The following is a 20,984-nucleotide window of genomic DNA, read 5'->3' as shown; positions in this document are numbered from 1 at the left end:
CCATGGTGCTGAACAGACAGAGACAGTAATACCTGTACACTCCATGGTGCTGAACAGACAGAGACCGTAATACCTGTACACTCCATGGTGCTGAACAGAGACAGTAATACCTGTACACTCCATGGTGCTGAACAGACAGAGACAGTAATACCTGTACACTCCATGGTGCTGAACAGACAGAGACAGTAATACCTGTACACTCCATGGTGCTGAACAGAGACAGTAATACCTGTACACTCCATGGTGCTGAACAGACAGAGACAGTAATACCTGTACACTCCATGGTGCTGAACAGACAGAGACAGTAATACCTGTACACTCCATGGTGCTGAACAGACAGAGACACTCCATGTAATACCTGTACACTCCATGGTGCTGAACAGACAGAGACAGTAATACCTGTACACTCCATGGTGCTGAACAGAGACAGAGTACAGGTGCTGAACAGACCTGTAATACACTCCATGGTGCTGAACAGACAGAGACAGTAATACCTGTACACTCCATGGTGCTGAACAGAGAGACAGTAATACCTGTACACTCCATGGTGCTGAACAGACAGAGACAGTAATACCTGTACACTCCATGGTGCTGAACAGACAGAGACAGTAATACCTGTACACTCCATGGTGCTGAACAGACAGAGACAGTAATACCTGTACACTCCATGGTGCTGAACAGACAGAATACCTGTACACTCCATGTAACAGAGACAGTACCTGTACACTCCATGGTGCTGAACAGACAGACAGTAATACCTGTACACTCCATGGTGCTGAACAGACAGAGACCGTAATACCTGTACACTCCATGGTGCTGAACAGACAGAGACTGTAATACCTGTAATACCTGTACACTCCATGGTGCTGAACAGAGACAGTAATACCTGTACACTCCATGGTGCTGAACAGACAGAGACCGTAATACCTGTACACTCCATGGTGCTGAACAGAGACAGTAATACCTGTACACTCCATGGTGCTGAACAGCGACAGTAATACCTGTACACTCCATGGTGCTGAACAGACAGAGACCGTAATACCTGTACACTCCATGGTGCTGAACAGAGACAGTAATACCTGTACACTCCATGGTGCTGAACAGACAGAGACAGTAATACCTGTACACTCCATGGTGCTGAACAGAGACCGTAATACCTGTACACTCCATGGTGCTGAACAGAGACAGTAATACCTGTACACTCCATGGTGCTGAACAGACAGAGACAGTAATACCTGTACACTCCATGGTGCTGAACAGAGACCGTAATACCTGTACACTCCATGGTGCTGAACAGAGACCGTAATACCTGTACACTCCATGGTGCTGAACAGAGACCGTAATACCTGTACACTCCATGGTGCTGAACAGACAGACAGTAATACCTGTACACTCCATGGTGCTGAACAGACAGAGACCGTAATACCTGTACACTCCATGGTGCTGAACAGACAGAGACTGTAATACCTGTACACTCCATGGTGCTGAACAGACAGAGACAGTAATACCTGTACACTCCATGGTGCTGAACAGACAGAGACAGTAATACCTGTACACTCCATGGTGCTGAACAGACAGAGACAGTAATACCTGTACACTCCATGGTGCTGAACAGAGACAGTAATACCTGTACACTCCATGGTGCTGAACAGAGACAGTAATACCTGTACACTCCATGGTGCTGAACAGACAGAGACAGTAATACCTGTACACTCCATGGTGCTGAACAGACAGAGACAGTAATACCTGTACACTCCATGGTGCTGAACAGACAGACAGTAATACCTGTACACTCCATGGTGCTGAACAGAGACAGTAATACCTGTACACTCCATGGTGCTGAACAGACAGAGACTGTAATACCTGTACACTCCATGGTGCTGAACAGACAGAGACTGTAATACCTGTACACCTCCATGTACAGAGACTCCATCCATGGTGCTGAACAGAGACAGTAATACCTGTACACTCCATGGTGCTGAACAGACAGAGACAGTAATACCTGTACACTCCATGGTGCTGAACAGAGACAGTAATACCTGTACACTCCATGGTGCTGAACAGAGACAGTAATACCTGTACACTCCATGGTGCTGAATAATACCTGTACACTCCATGGTGCTGAACAGAGACAGTAATACCTGTACACTCCATGGTGCTGAACAGACAGAGACCGTAATACCTGTACACTCCATGGTGCTGAACAGAGACCGTAATACCTGTACACTCCATGGTGCTGAACAGAGACAGTAATACCTGTACACTCCATGGTGCTGAACAGAGACAGTAATACCTGTACACTCCATGGTGCTGAACAGCGACCGTAATACCTGTACACTCCATGGTGCTGAACAGAGACCGTAATACCTGTACACTCCATGGTGCTGAACAGAGACAGTAATACCTGTACACTCCATGGTGCTGAACAGAGACAGTAATACCTGTACACTCCATGGTGCTGAACAGAGACAGTAATACCTGTACACTCCATGGTGCTGAACAGCGACCGTAATACCTGTACACTCCATGGTGCTGAACAGAGACAGTAATACCTGTACACTCCATGGTGCTGAACAGACAGAGACAGTAATACCTGTACACTCCATGGTGCTGAACAGACAGAGACAGTAATACCTGTACACTCCATGGTGCTGAACAGACAGACCGTAATACCTGTACACTCCATGGTGCTGAACAGAGACAGTAATACCTGTACACTCCATGGTGCTGAACAGACAGAGACAGTAATACCTGTACACTCCATGGTGCTGAACAGACAGAGACAGTAATACCTGTACACTCCATGGTGCTGAACAGACAGAGACAGAGACGTAATACCTGTACACTCCATGGTGCTGAACAGAGACAGTAATACCTGTACACTCCATGGTGCTGAACAGACAGAGACAGTAATACCTGTACACTCCATGGTGCTGAACAGAGACAGTAATACCTGTACACTCCATGGTGCTGAACAGAGACAGTAATACCTGTACACTCCATGGTGCTGAACAGACAGAGACAGTAATACCTGTACACTCCATGGTGCTGAACAGAGACCGTAATACCTGTACACTCCATGGTGCTGAACAGACAGAGACAGTAATACCTGTACACTCCATGGTGCTGAACAGAGACCGTAATACCTGTACACTCCATGGTGCTGAACAGACAGAGACCGTAATACCTGTACACTCCATGGTGCTGAACAGACAGAGACAGTAATACCTGTACACTCCATGGTGCTGAACAGAGACAGTAATACCTGTACACTCCATGGTGCTGAACAGAGACAGTAATACCTGTACACTCCATGGTGCTGAACAGACAGAGACCGTAATACCTGTACACTCCATGGTGCTGAACAGAGACAGTAATACCTGTACACTCCATGGTGCTGAACAGAGACAGTAATACCTGTACACTCCATGGTGCTGAACAGAGACAGTAATACCTGTACACTCCATGGTGCTGAACAGAGACAGTAATACCTGTACACTCCATGGTGCTGAACAGAGACAGTAATACCTGTACACTCCATGGTGCTGAACAGACAGAGACTGTAATACCTGTACACTCCATGGTGCTGAACAGACAGAGACAGTAATACCTGTACACTCCATGGTGCTGAACAGACAGAGACTGTAATACCTGTACACTCCATGGTGCTGAACAGAGACCGTAATACCTGTACACTCCATGGTGCTGAACAGACAGAGACAGTAATACCTGTACACTCCATGGTGCTGAACAGACAGAGACCGTAATACCTGTACACTCCATGGTGCTGAACAGACAGAGACCGTAATACCTGTACACTCCATGGTGCTGAACAGACAGAGACAGTAATACCTGTACACTCCATGGTGCTGAACAGAGACAGTAATACCTGTACACTCCATGGTGCTGAACAGACAGAGACAGTAATACCTGTACACTCCATGGTGCTGAACAGACAGAGACAGTAATACCTGTACACTCCATGGTGCTGAACAGACAGAGACTGTAATACCTGTACACTCCATGGTGCTGAACAGACAGAGACAGTAATACCTGTACACTCCATGGTGCTGAACAGACAGAGACCGTAATACCTGTACACTCCATGGTGCTGAACAGACAGAGACCATTTTGGTCAAACGCATAGATGGGGCTGATAGACACGAGACAGAAGTCACACCCAGCATCAGATCATGGTAAAGAATAAGCATCCCATTCACTTCAGTAGGCCCCATGAAATCAGTAGGCCCCATGAAATCATACCGATACAAAAGAACAACCATTTCATGTACAAAATTAAATTGACAAACCAGCTATTACTTCCCATTGCAAATATATTTTTATCACATTCAATCAAATGAATTTATAAAGCCCTTCTAACATCAGCTTATATCTCAAAGTGCTGTACAGAAACCCAGCCTAAAACCCCCAAACAGCAAGCAATGCAGGTGTAGAAGCATGGTGGCTTGGAAAAACTCCCTAGAAAGGCCAGAACCTAGGAAGAAACCTAGAGAGGAACCAGGCAATGAGGGGTGGCCAGTCCTCTTCTGGCTGTGCCAGGTGGAGATTATAACAGAACATGGCCAAGATGTTCAAACGTTCATAAATGACCATCATGGTCAAATAATAATAATAATCACAGTGGTTGTAGTGCAACAGGTCTGCTCCTGCTGTCTCTAGAGAGTTGAAAACAGCAGGTCTGGGACAGGGAGCACGTCCAGTGGACAGGTCAGGGTTCCATAGCCGCAGGCAGAACAGTTGAAACTGGAGCAGCTGCATGACCAGGTGGACTGGGGTCAACAAGGAGTCATTCATCACACTAACCGGTGACCTAAAGTTAAACTGCAACAATGTTTCATTATTTTCAAAAAGATAGCTAACAGCAAGCTAGCAGCAACAGCAATCCTCCCCTCTGAGCCTGGTTCCTCCCCTCTGAGCCTGGTTCCTCCCCTCTGAGCCTGGTTCCTCCCCTCTGAGCCTGGTTCCTTCTCTCTGAGCCCTCTCTGAGCCTGGTTCCTCCCATCTGAGCCTGGTTCCTCCCATCTGAGCCTGGTTCCTCCCATCTGAGCCTGGTTCCTCCCATCTGAGCCTGGTTCCTCCCATCTGAGCCTGGTTCCTCCCATCTGAGCCTGGTTCCTCCCATCTGAGCCTGGTTCCTCCCATCTGAGCCTGGTTCCTCCCATCTGAGCCTGGTTCCTTCTCTCTGAGCCCTCCCCTCTGAGCCTGGTTCCTTCTCTCTGAGCCCTCCCCTCTGAGCCTGGTTCCTCCCCTCTGAGCTTGGTTCCTCCTCTCTGAGCCTTGTTTCTCTTAAAGTTTCTTCCGTTATTTGGGAGTGTTTCCATGCCACTGTGCTTCTGCTTGCTAAAATTCATTTGGTTGACTGCTTATTACTCGAGGTCGACCGATTAATCTGAATGGCCGATTTAATTGGGGCCGATTTCAAGTTCTCATAACAATCGGTAATCGGTATTACCGATTGTTATGGGAACTTGAAATCGGCCCTAATTTTAAACCTTTATTTAACTTGGCAAGTCACTTAAGAACACATTCTTATTTTCAATGACGGCCTAGGAACGGTGGGTTAACTGCCTTGTTCAGGGGGAGAACGACAGATTTTTACCTTGTCAGCTCGGGGATTTGTTTTTGCAATCTTCCAGTTACTCGTCCAACGCTCTAACCGCCTGCTTTACATTGCACTCCACGAGGAGCCTGCGCGGCAGGCTGACTACCTGTTACGCGAGGGCAGCAAGAAGTTAATGGAAAGTTGCTAGCTAGCATTTAACTTATCTTATAAAAAATAATCAATCTTAACATAATCACTAGTTAACTACACATGGTTGATGATATTACTAGTTTATCTAGCGTGTCCTGCGTTGCATATAATGGATGCGGTGCCTGTTAATTTCTTATTGAATCACAGCCTACTCTCCACAAACGGGTGATGATTTAACAAGCGCATTTGCAAAAAAAGCACTGTCGTTGCACCAATGTACCTAACCATAAACATCAATGCTTTTCTTTAAAATCAATACACAAGTATAGTATACATTTTTAAACCTGCATATTTAGTTAATATTGCCTGCTAACATGAATTCCTTATATTTTGGGTAATTGTGTCACTTCTCTTGCGTTCCGTGCGAACAGTCAGGATATATGCAGCAGTTTGGGCCGCCTGGCTCGTTGCGAACTGTGTGAAGTCCATTTATTCCTAACAAAGGCCGTAATTAGTTTCCCAGAATTGTACATAATTATGATATAACATTGAAGGTTGTACAATGTAACAGCAATATTTAGACTAATGGATGCCATCCGTTAGATAAAATATGGAATGGTTCCGCATTTCACTGAAAGAATAAACAATTTGTTTTCGAAATGATAGTTTCCGGATTCAACCATTTTAATGACCAAAGGCTCGTATTTCTGTGTGTTATTATGTTATAATTTGGTCTATGATTTGATAGAGCAGTCTGACTGAGCGGTGGTTGGCAGCAGCAGGCTCCTAAGCATTCATTCAAACAGCACTTTCGTGCATTTGCCAGCAGCTATTGTTCTGTTTATGACTTCAAGCCTATCAACTCCTGTATTTAGGCTGGTGTAACCGATGTGAAATGGCTAGCTAGTTAGTGAGGTGCGCGCTAATAGCGTTTCAAATGTCACTCGCTCTGAGACCTAGAGTAGTTGTTCCCCTTGCTCTGCATGGGTAACGCTGCTTTGAGGGTGGCTGTTGTCGATGTGTTCCTGGTTCGAGCCCAGCGAGGAGAGGGACGGAAGCTATACTGTTACACTGGCAATACTAAAGTGCCTATAAGAACATCCAATAGTCAAAGGTTAATGAAATACAAATGGTATAGAGGGAAATAGTCCTATAATTCCTATAATAATTACAACCTAAAACTTCTTACTTGGGAATATTGAAGACTCATGTTAAAAGGAACCACCAGCTTTCATATGTTCTCATGTTCTGAGCAAGGAACTGAAACGTTAGCTTTTTTACATGGCACATATTGCACTTTTACTTTCTTCTCCAACACTTTGTTTTTGCATTATTTAAACCAAATTCAACATGTTTCATTATTTATTTGAGGCTAAATTTATTTTATTGATGATTTATATTAAGTTAAAATAAGTGTTCGTTCAGTATGGTAATAATTGTCATTATTACAAATAAATATAAAAAATAATCTGATTTAATCGGTATCGGCATTTTTTGGGTCATCTAATAATCGGTATCGGCATTTTTTGGGTCCTCCAATAATCGGTATCGGCATTTTTTGGGTCCTCTAATAATCGGTATCGGCATTTTTTGGGTCCTCCAATAATCGGTATCGGCATTTTTTGGGTCCTCCAATAATCGGTATCGGCATTTTTTGGGTCCTCCAATAATCGGTATCGGCATTTTTTTTTGGGTCATCTAATAATCGGTATCGGCATTTTTTTGGGGTCCTCTAATAATCGGTATCTGCATTTTTTGGGTCGGCATTTAATCGGTTGACCTCTAGTTATTACAGTCGCAGACAGGTGTCGTGTCATCTCAACATCTTGTGTGGCTGTCTGTGTGGCTGTCTTGACAGATTGACACAGTGTCAATTTTGTGACTAACAGGAAACTCACATCTCGTTGTTTCAGGTGTCATTTACATAAAAAAATCACATTTATTACGCCAATGGCAACAGCCAGTCTTACCGGGGCCAGTCTTACCGGGGCCAGTCTTACCGGGGCCAGTCTTACCGGGGCCAGTCTTACCGGGGCCAGTCTTACCGGGGCCAGTCTTACCGGGGCCAGTCTTACCGGGGCCAGTCTTACCGGGGCCAGTCTTACCGGGGCCAGTCTTACCGGGGCCAGTCTTACCGGGGCCAGTCTTACCGGGGCCAGTCTTACCGGGGCCAGTCTTACCGGGGCCAGTCTTACCGGGGTCCGACACAACAACAAAGGCATTACAGACAAGACTTTACAATTTACATACATACATTTTAAAAACATTAGTGTGTCTATCAGTTCCACATACATGTCAGTACATACACACAACCAGTAGGTCACATTGGGGAGAGGCGTTGTGCCATGAGGTATTGCTTTATTTATTTTTTAAACCAGGTTTGCTGTGTTTTTGAGCAATATGAGATGGAAGGAAGTTCCATGCAATAATGGCTCTATATAATACTGTACGCTTTCTTGAATTTGTTCTGGATTTGGAGACTGTGAAAAGTCCCCTGATGGCATGTCTGGTGGGGTAACTGTGTGTCAGAGCTGTGTGTAAGTTGACTATACAAACAATTTGGAATTTCCAAAACATTTGTGTTTCTAAGAAAAACAACAAGTGATGCAGTCCGTCTCTCCTCAACTCTTCACCAAGAGAGACTGGCATGCAAAATATGAATATCATCCCTCTGATTACAATGAAGAGCAAGACGTGCAGCTCTGTTCTGGGCCAGCTGCAGCTTAACTAGGTCTCGTGTTTACACAACCACAACGCTGTGTGAAACAAACTAGGGGACAGTGTCTCGTGTGTGTGCTAACTCCTGGTTACTGTTCTGTACCACAAACAGTGGTGTCATGTTTACACTGGGCCTTTGTCCCAAATGAAATGTAGTGCACTAGATTTGACCAGGGCACATATGTAGGAATAGGTGCCACTCATAAGTGCCACGTTGTATAATATTTAGGCTCACAAGCCCCTCAGTATATGATGGTTATGTAATGGTGACATTAACAGTTACTACTACTCAAACTGGCTCTGTTGGAAAAGCTTGTCCCCCCCCCCCCCACACACACACACTGCACCTCTCTGCACTTTTCCCAGGTTAGCTAGTTCATGATGTACCTGTGATTCTAGATCACTCATGTGTTCCCACAAAATTTCTCACAAATGTTTCAATTGGACTTTATATTTATTAATTGAATGGTCCTCCTCAATCATCAGGTTCCCGCCTATAAATATCGGGGCCTTTTGGATTGACAAAGGATTTCAAATTTTTTAAAACATACTGATGAATCTTAGTTTTTTAACTAGCTCAAAGTGGACTTTTAAAATAGATCTTGCCTCTCTAAACAGCAGGAAGCAGATTATACAGTCAACTTTCCTGACAGTTCTTGACGATGGTGACACTATTTACCAGAATGCAGCAGCCACCACTACGCTTACTTGAAGGAATTTTCACCTCTATTTCTCGCACTATTAAATTTACAGACGCAAAAAGATCCCACCATGTCGAACAAATTCTGTCGCTATTTTAGAAAATTGTACCGAAACATCCGGTTTACGTTGTAGCTGTCATGTTTTTTATATACGGTATGACTTTACGCGCATTAAAACTGTGGATGGAAACGTGGTTAGAGGCTTTAATAATGTTCCTGCCCCACTGAGCACCTTAAGCCCGCCCCCTCAGCTCCGCTCCACATCCTCTCTCCTTCCCCTCAGCTCCGCTCCACATCCTCTCCTTCCCCTCCGCTCCACATCCTCTCTCCTTCCCCTCAGCTCCGCTCCACATCCTCTCTCCTTCCCCTCAGCTCCGCTCCACATCCTCTCTCCTTCCCCTCAGCTCCGCTCCACATCCTCTCTCCTTCCCCTCAGCTCCGCTCCACATCCTCTCTCCTTCCCCTCAGCTCCGCTCCACATCCTCTCTCCTTCCCCTCAGCTCCGCTCCACATCCTCTCTCCTTCCCCTCAGCTCCGCTCCTCATCCTCTCTCCTTCCCCTCAGCTCCGCTCCACATCCTCTCTCCTTCCCCTCAGCTCCGCTCCACATCCTCTCTCCTTCCGCTCCACATCCTCTCTCCTTCCCCTCAGCTCCGCTCCACATCCTCTCTCCTTCCCCTCAGCTCCGCTCCACATCCTCTCTCCTTCCCCTCCACATCCTCTCTCCTTCCCCTCAGCTCCGCTCCACATCCTCTCTCCTTCCCCTCAGCTCCGCTCCACATCCTCTCTCCTTCCCCTCAGCTCCGCTCCACATCCTCTCTCCTTCCCCTCAGCTCCGCTCCACATCCCCTCTCCTTCCCCTCAGCTCCGCTCTACATCCTCTCCTCTTCCCCTCAGCTCCGCTCCACATCCTCTCTCCTTCCCCTCAGCTCTGCTCTACATCCTCTCTCCTTCCCCTCAGCTCTGCTCTACATCCTCTCTCCTTCCCCTCAGCTCTGCTCTACATCCTCTCACCTACCCCTCAGCTCTGCTCTACATCCCTCTCCTTCCCCTCAGCTCTGCTCTACATCCTCTCCTTCCCCTCAGCTCTGCTCTACATCCTCTCTCCTTCCCCTCAGCTCTGCTCTACATCCTCTCTCCTTCCCCTCAGCTCTGCTCTACATCCTCTCTCCTTCCCCTCAGCTCTGCTCTACATCCTCTCTCCTTCCCCTCAGCTCTGCTCTACATCCTCTCTCCTTCCCCTCAGCTCTGCTCTACATCCTCTCCTTCCCCTCAGCTCTGCTCTACATCCTCTCTCCTTCCCCTCAGCTCCGCTCTACATCCTCTCTCCTTCCCCTCAGCTCCGCTCCACATCCTCTCTCCTTCCCCTCAGCTCTGCTCCACATCCTCTCTCCTTCCCCTCAGCTCTGCTCCACATCCTCTCTCCTTCCCCTCAGCTCTGCTCCACATCCTCTCTCCTTCCCCTCAGCTCTGCTCCACATCCTCTCTCCTTCCCCTCTGCTCCACATCCTCTCTCCTTCCCCTCTGCTCTACATCCTCTCTCCTTCCCCTCTGCTCCACATCCTCTCTCCTTCCCCTCAGCTCTGCTCCACATCCTCTCTCCTTCCCCTCAGCTCTGCTCCACATCCTCTCTCCTTCCCCTCAGCTCTGCTCCACATCCTCTCTCCTTCCCCTCAGCTCTGCTCCACATCCTCTCTCCTTCCCCTCCGCTCCACATCCTCTCTCCTTCCCTTCCCCTCCGCTCTACATCCTCTCCCCTTCCCCTCCGCTCCACATCCCTCTCTCCTTCCCCTCAGCTCTGCTCCACATCCTCTCCTTCCCCTCTGCTCCACATCCTCTCTCCTTCCCCTCTGCTCTACATCCTCTCTCCTTCCCTCTGCCCACATCCTCTCTCCCTTCCCCTCAGCTCTGCTCCACATCCTCTCTCCTTCCCCTCCGCTCCACATCCTCTCTCCTTCCCTTCCCCTCCGCTCTACATCCTCTCCCCTTCCCCTCCGCTCCACATCCTCTCTCCTTCCCCTCAGCTCCGCTCCACATCCTCTCTCCTTCCCCTCCGCTCCACATCCACTCTCCTTCCCCCTCCGCTCTGTCCCTCTCTCCTTCCCCTCTGCTCCACATCCTCTCTCCTTCCCCTCCGCTCCACATCCTCTCTCCTTCCCCTCTGCTCCACATCCTCTCTCCTTCCCCTCCGCTCCACATCCTCTCTCCTTCCCCTCAGCTCCGCTCCACATCCTCTCTCCTTCCCCTCCGCTCCACATCCACTCTCCTTCCCCTCCGCTCTACATCCTCTCTCCTTCCCCTCTGCTCCACATCCTCTCTCCTTCCCCTCCGCTCCACATCCTCTCTCCCTTCCCCTCAGCTCCGCTCCACATCCCTCTCTCCTTCCCCTCCGCTCCACATCCTCTCTCCCTTCCCCTCCGCTCCACATCCACTCTCCCTTCCCCTCCGCTCTACATCCTCTCTCCTTCCCCTCTGCTCCACATCCCTCTCTCCCTTCCCCTCCGCTCCACATCCTCTCTCCTTCCCCTCCGCTCCACATCCTCTCTCCTTCCCCTCCGCTCCACATCCTCTCTCCTTCCCCTCAGCTCCGCTCCACATCCTCTCTCCCCTTCCCCTCCGCTCCACATCCTCTCTCCTTCCCCTCCGCTCCACATCCTCTCTCCTTCCCCTCAGCTCCGCTCCACATCCTCTCTCCTTCCCCTCCGCTCCCACATCCTCTCTCCTTCCCCTCCGCTCCACATCCTCTCTCCTTCCCTCCGCTCCCACATCCACTCTCCTTCCCCTCCGCTCTACATCCTCTCTCCTTCCCCTCTGCTCCACATCCTCTCTCCTTCCCCTCCGCTCCACATCCTCTCTCCTTCCCCTCCGCTCCACATCCTCTCTCCCTTCCCCTCCGCTCCACATCCTCTCTCCTTCCCCTCCGCTCCACATCCTCTCTCCTTCCCCTCAGCTCCGCTCCACATCCTCTCTCCTTCCCCTCCGCTCCACATCCTCTCTCCCTTCCCCTCCGCTCCACATCCTCTCTCCTTCCCCTCAGCTCCGCTCCACATCCTCTCTCCTTCCCCTCCGCTCCACATCCTCTCTCCTTCCCCTCAGCTCTGCTCCACATCCTCTCTCCTTCCCCTCCGCTCCACATCCTCTCTCCTTCCCCTCCGCTCCACATCCTCTCTCCTTCCCCTCCGCTCCACATCCTCTCTCCTTCCCCTCCGCTCCACATCCTCTCTCCTTCCCCTCAGCTCCGCTCCACATCCTCTCTCCTTCCCCTCCGCTCCACATCCTCTCTCCTTCCCCTCCGCTCCACATCCACTCTCCTTCCCCTCCGCTCTACATCCTCTCTCCTTCCCCTCTGCTCCACATCCTCTCTCCTTCCCCTCCGCTCCACATCCTCTCTCCTTCCCCTCCGCTCCACATCCTCTCTCCTTCCCCTCCGCTCCACATCCTCTCCCCTTCCCCTCAGCTCCACTCTACATCCTCTCCTCCCTCCTCTACCTCGGCATCAGTCACAGATAGACGGATGTGATGCTCTGCAAACACACAGCCCACTCAGATGAGCACGCATGGGCACACATATACACACTGACACACAGCGCCATCAAGATGAAGATGACGCATTCAGTTGGCTAGATGGAGAGGTGGCAGGCAGGGTTGTAGGTCAGGTGGATGCATCTCTCCAGGGTCTGTGTGAAAGCAGGGTCGTAGGTCAGGTGGAAGCATCTCTCCAGGGTCTTTGTGTGAAAGCGGGGTCGTAGGTCAGGTGGATGCATCTCTCCAGGGTCTTTGTGTGAAAGCGGGGTCGTAGGTCAGGTGGATGCATCTCTCCAGGGTCTTTGTGTGAAAGCGGGGTCGTAGTTCAGTTGGAGGCCTCTCTCCGGGGTCTTTGTGTGAAAGCGGGGTCGTAGGTCAGGTGGAAGCATCTCTCTAGAGCTGGGGGGGGTGGGCGGAGCAGAAAAAAGGTGGGAGGAAGTGATGATTTGATAAAGATGACAGATGCACTGAAAAAATAGATCCCATCAGAGCTGGAAATGAAAAGGGTAGGTGCTTAACAAATGATACTGAAGACTGATCATGAAAGGGAGACGGGGTGAGATTGTTGTACGTGGGTTTAAATGTGACTGTTCCATGTAATGTCCTTACAAGCTGTAGCCATTAATAGATGGCATGTTATATAACCCGCCACAGAATATCTATTCACACCGTTGAAATGACAATCAATGCATTTGTTTTGCTTGTCAATTATGTAAATAGCATTTTTTCCCTCCTGTTTTTACAAATGGGCAATCTGTGATTGTTACATCTATTTATTGACTCAAATGAGGGATCTATAGCCATTTTGATTCTTGAAGAGTATATTCTAAATTACTCATGAGCTTAGTTCAAACGGTCTTACTTACTCCATCACTACCCCAAATGTAAGATTGTGTACGCCATTGTTTGTAAACAATCACTGTATAGCCTCCAAAACAAGATTCAAACAATAATCTTGATGTCACGGATGGTTAGTCCTTGCAATAATTGCACGGTCTATACATTTGCGAGTGGTTAAATTTCTCCAGCCCCATCGCTCAGCTGTATACCGAAAAAGTGGTGGGGCGGGTTTGTTGTTTGAATCCCAGATTCCCCCTTTATTAAAGGTCTCGATCATCATACATTTATTTTCCGTAAATACAAAAAAAAAAAAATGTTTCTCTGGGTTTGTGTGATCAATATGTTTGTGTGATCAATATGTTGTCTATTGAAATCTAGAATCTATTAGGCATTATTTCTATGTTGTAACCAGTGTGTTTTGCGTTATCTGTCTGCAGCACCTGTTTCCTGATGGGACCCGTGAAGCAGCTGAAGAGAATGTTTGAACCGACCAGACTGATAGCCACCTGTGTTGTGTTGGTAACTACCTACTGCACATCCACGTATTCAACTGTTAAATAGCCTAGCGTCTGCTTATAGCCTAGCGTCTGCTTATAGCCTAGCGTCTGCTCATAGCCTAGCGTCTGCTCATAGCCTAGCGTCTGCTCATAGCCTAGCGTCTGCTCATAGCCTAGCGTCTGCTTATAGCCTAGCGTCTGCTTATAGCCCAGCGTCTGCTTATAGCCCAGCGTCTGCTCATAGCCTAGCGTCTGCTTATAGCCTAGCGTCTGCTTATAGCCTAGCGTCTGCTTATAGCCTAGCGTCTGCTCATAGCCTAGCGTCTGCTTACAGCCTAGCGTCTGCTTATAGCCTAGCGTCTGCTTATAGCCTAGCTTCTGCTTCCACTGCTCCAGAGTGGCGCAGCGGTCTAAGGCACTGCATCTCAGTGCAAGAGGCGACACTACAGTCCCTGGTTCGAATCCTGGCTGAATCACATCCGGTTGTGATTGGGAGTCCCATAGGGCGGCGCACAACTGGCCCAGCGTCGTCCGGGTTTGGCCCGGGGGTAGGCCGTCATTGTAAAATAAGAATTTGTTCTTTAACTGACTTGCCTAGTTTAAATAAAGGTTTAGTAAAAAATAAAATTGACATGAGATTTTATAAAAGGACATACACAGATGTCCTTGTCAACTAATGTTAAGTTAAACAACCGCATACAACGATCATAGTAAGTAATCCCACAGCAGCTTTTCTCACTCGGGCTGACTTTGCTGAGAGCTGCTTTATTGAAGACAGGTTGTATTTACTACGACTGTGATGATACGTGATTTATCTCCCCTATCTACCTTGAGGACAGGTTGTATTTACTATGACTGTGATGATACGTGATATATCTCACCTAGCTGCCTTGAGGACAGGTTGTATTTACTACGACTGTGATGATACGTGATATATCTCACCTAGCTGCCTTGAGGACAGGTTGTATTTACTACGACTGTGATGATACGTGATATATCTCACCTAGCTGCCTTGAGGACAGGTTGTATTTACTACGACTGTGATGATACGTGATTTATCTCACCTAGCTACCTTGAGGACAGGTTGTATTTACTAAGACTGATGATACGTGATTGTCTAGCTAGGTTAATGCTTAGGTTTAGTCTGTTTTTTCCTCTACACAGCGGCCCTTTAAGCCTAGCATGCCGATATCAGCAAACAGAGAAGCTGCATCCCCACTTTCAAAATAGGGAAACTAACGAACGTAACGCAACCCCCCCCCACCCCCTGCAATAAAGTTTTAAACTTTGAAAACACAAAGTGTCACAGTATGATGCGTTTTGGATGTATATCTCCTTTAAGACACTGGTTTAGTGTTCCATGATACTTCTGTTCTCAAGGGATAGTCTGCCACTAGTTTAGGGCAGACTGACACTAGTTTAGGGCAGACTGACACTAGTTTAGGGCAGACGGACACTAGTTTAGGGCAGACTGACACTAGTTTAGGGCAGACTGACACTAGTTTAGGGCAGACTGACACTAGTTTAGGGCAGACTGACACTAGTTTAGGGCAGACGGACACTAGTTTAGGGCAGACTGACACTAGTTTAGGGCAGACGGACACTAGTTTTTCCATGACTGAAAAAGTCTAAACATTTTAAATGACAACTTAAAGAGTGACTGTAATTCCCGATGTGCCCTCCTTTTTTTTAGATTTGGTTGATTTTTAGGAAATGCTAGCAGCGATTTCTGATTTCAAATTTGAGTGAGTTGGGTTCAGGGTGTGGTTCGATGTGGGTGTCTCGTGCGTGTTCGCAGGTGGGAAGAGTTAGCTAAATTATTTAGCCAATTAGCTTCCGCCGGCTGGTGTACGACAGTGGCAAAGGTAGTTTGACTTTGGATAGCCCATCTCCGGGGCTATAAAATACACAATTTTCATGTTCCACACTTTTTTAAATTTTTGTAATTAAATGCTTTAAACACTTGTATATCAATTTCTACATTGTATAGTTGTTTTGAGGTTGAAATTCGGAGATATTGTAATTTTAATATAATGTCCCATGTACATTGTGTAATTTACAAATGGTCCCTAACAAGCCCCATTGGGATATCCAAGTTGACCCAAATTTACCACAGGTATTACAACCAGGCCGTGTGCAGTAGCACTCTGAATTGATGATTACTTGTGTGCGGCCAGCTGTGGACATGTGGGCAGGTTTGGAACAAACCTTCATTTACGTTCTGACGCAGACATGACTACAAGTCTCACCAAACTAATACCTGTGGTAGCTGCACGTGACTTGATCGTAATACCTGTGGTAAATTAGGGTCAAAATTATCCTATTTACATTTAAGTAGTCAATTTTGGGATGCCAAATAGGCTGTTTTCTAATTGACAGTTATTTTTATATTTTTTTATTTTTTTTAGTGTCAGGTTTTTTAAAACAAAATTTTAGGGTCAGTTTCTCTTTTAAGGTTGATCTGCTGTTAGGGCAAGTCAAAACTCACACAAAGCTGAGTGGTGATTTGAAGTAATTCCCTCACAGTAGATTACACATGAATCAAATTATGCGTTAATCACAGTAGAATAGATATGTTAATTTAACCAATATTCAGGTGGTTTACTTTTGTTTTTATCTTTCTGCCTCCAGCTCTGTCTCGTTTTGACTCTTTGTGCAGTTTTCTGGGTAAGTATCTGAAAGCCTCTAAACAGTTCAGTAGCCTACATTGTGACCCTAACCCAATGTTTCCCAAACTCAGTCCTGGGGACCCCAAGAGGTGCATGTTTTTTTTTGTTTTTTTTGCTGCCCATAAATCTACACAGCTGATTCAAATAATTGATGAGCTTGATGATGAGTTGATTATTTAAATCAGCTGTGTAGTGCTAGGGGCAAAACACCAAACTTGTACCATTTTGGGGTCCCCGGGACCGAGTTTGGGAAACGCTGCCGTGTGCACTATAACAAATCTACAACACAGCTGTTTGACAAAAGACATGAGATTGGTTCTGTCTCTGTAGTGGCAAAAGAAGGGACTGGCCATCATCTTCTGCATTCTACAGTTCTTAGCAATGACATGGTAAGTAACACTATCCTCTCACACTTTATTTTAAGCGTGTGAAATGTCAATAATAGTAGAGAATGATTTATTTCAGCTTTTATTTCTTTCATCACATTCCCAGTGGGTTATAAGTTTACATACACTCAATTAGTATTTGACAGCATTGCCTTTAAATTGTTTAACTTGGGTCAAACGTTTCGGGTAGCCTTCCACAAGCTTCCCACAAAAAGTTGGGTGAATTTTGGCCCATTGCTCCTGACAGAGCTGGTGTAACTGAGTCAGGTTTGTAGACCTCCTTGCTCGCACACGCTTTTTCAGTTCTGCCCACACATTTTCTATAGGTTTGAGGTCAGGGCTTTGTGATGGCCACTCCAATACCTTGACTTTGTTGTCCTTAAAGCATTTTGCCACAACTTTGGAAGTATGCTTGGGGTCATTGTCCATTTGAAAGACCCATTTGCAACCAAGCTTTAACTTCCTGACTGATGTCTTGAGATGCTTCAATATATCCACATAATTTTCCTACCTCATGAGGCCATCTATTTTGTGAAGTGCACCAGTACCTCAGAACTTCCGAGGTCACCCTCCTCTCATGACCTCAGAGCCCCCGAGGTCACCCTCCTCTCATGACCTCAGAGCCCCCCGAGGTCACCCTCCTCTCATGACCTCAGAGCCCCCCCGGGTCACCCCTCCTCTCATGACCTCAGAGCCCCCCCGAGGTCACCCTCCTCTCATGACCTCAGAGCCCCCCGAGGTCACCCTCCTCTCATGACCTCAGAGCCCCCGAGGTCACCCTCCTCTCATGACCTCAGAGCCCCCAGAGGTCACCCTCCTCATGACCTCAGAGCCCCCCCCAGAGGTCACCCACTCCTCCCTTACCTCAGAGCCCCCAGAGGTCACCCTCCTCTCATGACCTCAGAGCCCCCCCAGAGGTCACCCTCCTCTCATGACCTCAGAGCCCCCCAGAGGTCACCCTCCTCTCATGACCTCAGAGCCCCCCAGAGGTCACCCTCCTCTCATGACCTCAGAGCCCCCCCCAGAGGTCACCCTCCTCCTCATGACCTCAGAGCCCCCCAGAGGTCACCCTCCTCATGACCTCAGAGCCCCCCAGAGGTCACCCTCCTCCTCATGACCTCCGAGCCCCCCAGAGGTCACCCTCCTCCTCATGACCTCAGAGCCCCCCCAGAGGTCACCCTCCTCTCATGACCTCAGAGCCCCCAGAGGTCACCCCCTCCTCACGCACTCGAAGGTTTGTTTCCGGCACCTCCAGATTTACAAATGATGCTCTGGCAAGATCTGAAAACAGCCTTTGGTGGAGGGAACCCCTCAAACGTTAATGAATTAGAGCCGTTTGCTGCTGAAGAGTGGGCCAGGATGTCAGTCGAAAGGTGCTACAATAAACTTTTTTTGGCAGTAATTAAGGCTTTGCAACCCCCCGCCTGCCGTTTGGAAAATCCAAAAGAATTTGTGGAGACCAGAAGTGTTTGTCAAATTTCAAATTTTATTATTTATGGAAAGTGAAAGATGTCAATATATTTGGCCACAAATGTATCACAATCAACCTTATTCAAAAGAGACGCTATCTGCAACGTCCGTGCTGGTAAACTTTTCCTCCTTTGGTACATTTGCACGATGTCATAACACACCTACACAGTCTTCTATTGCTCACTTATCACCAGACTGCAGTTCACTTGGGGGGGGTTGAACTCTTCTGTGTCAACGAGAGCAGAGCTGACTTGGCGCCGCTGATTGGCTCACTGGGCTCGTGCGTATGCTGAATCCAGTTCATGGGTGAACCCTTAGACGTGCACTGTGCACGTACTGTTGTACCTGCCTTTACTTCACTGACTTGGTTTGTTGTTGCCGTATCATGTACACGTTTTAAAATGGCGTTCAAATACAGTAGACAACAAATGAACAGTTAAAAAAATCTAACAGCATATCTTGATGAAAGAAGACCAGACTGCTGGCCTTACTGGGTGGATAGGAACTTTAACCCCAGCTGTTTAGGAGGGCATCACACCTTGAGTGATAGGAACATTAACCCCAGCTGTTTAAGAGGGGCTTCACACCTTAGTGATAGGAACATTAACCCCAGCTGTTTAGGAGGGCATCACACCTTAGTGATAGGAACATTAACCCCAGCTGTTTAGGAGGGGCATCACACCTTAGTGATAGGAACATTAACCCCAGCTGTTTAGGAGGGGCATCACACCTTAGTGATAGGAACATTAACCCCAGCTGTTTAGGAGGGGCATCGCACCTTAGTGATAGGAACATTAACCCCAGCTGTTTAGGAGGGGCATTAACCCCAGCTGTTTAGAGAGGCATCACACCTTAGTGATAGGAACATTAACCCCAGCTGTTTAGGAGGCATCACACCTTAGTGATAGGAACATTAACCCCAGCTGTTTAGGAGGGGCATCACACCTTAGTGATAGGAACATTAACCCCAGCTGTTTAGGAGAGGCTTCACACCTGGTATAAAGGCTTATCTAGTTCTGTTATTTCTGCCGGGGCGTTCCCTATACCTGCACCCAGAGGGGAGTAGTAGTTCAGAGTCCAGGTCCTTGGGTCTTAAAGGATTTTGTGAGCTTTGCCAAGGGCCCTGACCTTAAAGATCTCATCCAAGCCTGTGTTTGACTCAAAGTACCTTGCCTACCCTGGACACAACCTGACTGGTAGGATCTCTGACTGTGATCGTACTGTTGTATCTGCCTGTCCTGGACACAACCTGGCTGACAGGATCTCTGACTGTGATCTGCTGCCTGTCCTGGACACAACCTGGCTGGTAGGATCTCTGACTGTGATCGTACTGTTGTATCTGCCTGTCCTGGACACAACCTGGCTGACAGGATCTCTGACTGTGATCGTACTGTTGTATCTGCCTGTCCTGGACACAACCTGGCTGGTAGGATCTCTGACTGTGATCGTACTGTTGTATCTGCCTGTCCTGGACACAACCTGGCTGACAGGATCTCTGACTGTTATCGTACTGTTGTATCTGCCTGTCCTGGACACAACCTGGCTGGTAGGATCTCTGACTGTTATCGTACTGTTGTATCTGCCTGTCCTGGACACAACCTGACTGGTAGGATCTCTGACTGTTATCGTACTGTTGTATCTGCCTGTCCTGGACACAACCTGGCTGGCAGGACCACTTGCAGGTCAATGAAATTTACATGCTGGAAAGCAGCAAGGAACAAGCACTTGTTGATGTTTTTGCATGTAGATGTTGAAAGGTTTGTATAGAGGCGTGTATTTGCATATTGATTGTGTGTGTCGGTGTGTGTCTAGCTGTCATTCCAACCTACTGAGATGTCACCTTGCTCTCTCACTGTGGTACCTGTCCTAGTCTGATAGATATCACCTTCCCCTCTCACTGTGGTACCTGTCCTAGTCTGATAGATGTCACATTCCTCTCTCTCACTGTGGTACCTGTCCTAGTCTGATAGATATCACTTCCTCTCTCACTGTGGTACCTGTCCTAGTCTGATAGATATCACCTTCTCTCTCACTGTGGTACCTGTCCTAGTCTGATAGATATCACCTTCCTCTCTCCCTGTGGTACCTGTCCTAGTCTGATAGATATCACCTTCCTCTCTCCCTGTGGTACCTGTCCTAGTCTGATTGATGTCACATTCCTCTCTCTCACTGTGGGTACCTGTCCTAGTCTGATAGATGTCACATCCTCTCTCTCCCTGTGGTACCTGTCCTAGTTGATAGATATCACCTTCCTCTCTCTCACTGTGGTACCTGTCCTAGTCTGATTGATGTCACATTCCTCTCTCACTGTGGTACCTGTCCTAGTCTGATTGATGTCATTCCTCTCTCTCACACCTGTCCTAGTCTGATAGATGTCACATCTCTCACTCCCACCAATGGTACCTGTCCCTAGTCTGATAGATGTCACATTCCTCTCTCTCACTGTGGTACCTGTCCTAGTCTGAT

General features: G+C 47.7%; 1 pseudogene; it reads left to right on the top strand.

The window, feature by feature from the left end:
• Positions 1-17,055, top strand: part of LOC135534471 (vesicle transport protein SFT2A-like) — a 31,370-nt pseudogene extending 14,315 nt beyond the window's left edge.
• Positions 17,056-20,984: the final 3,929 nt, after the last annotated feature.

Source organism: Oncorhynchus masou, unplaced genomic scaffold (assembly GCF_036934945.1).
Source record: "Oncorhynchus masou masou isolate Uvic2021 unplaced genomic scaffold, UVic_Omas_1.1 unplaced_scaffold_3458, whole genome shotgun sequence".
In the NCBI taxonomy this organism is placed as follows: Eukaryota; Metazoa; Chordata; class Actinopteri; order Salmoniformes; family Salmonidae; genus Oncorhynchus; species Oncorhynchus masou.
This window is presented reverse-complemented; position numbering and strand designations above follow the sequence as displayed.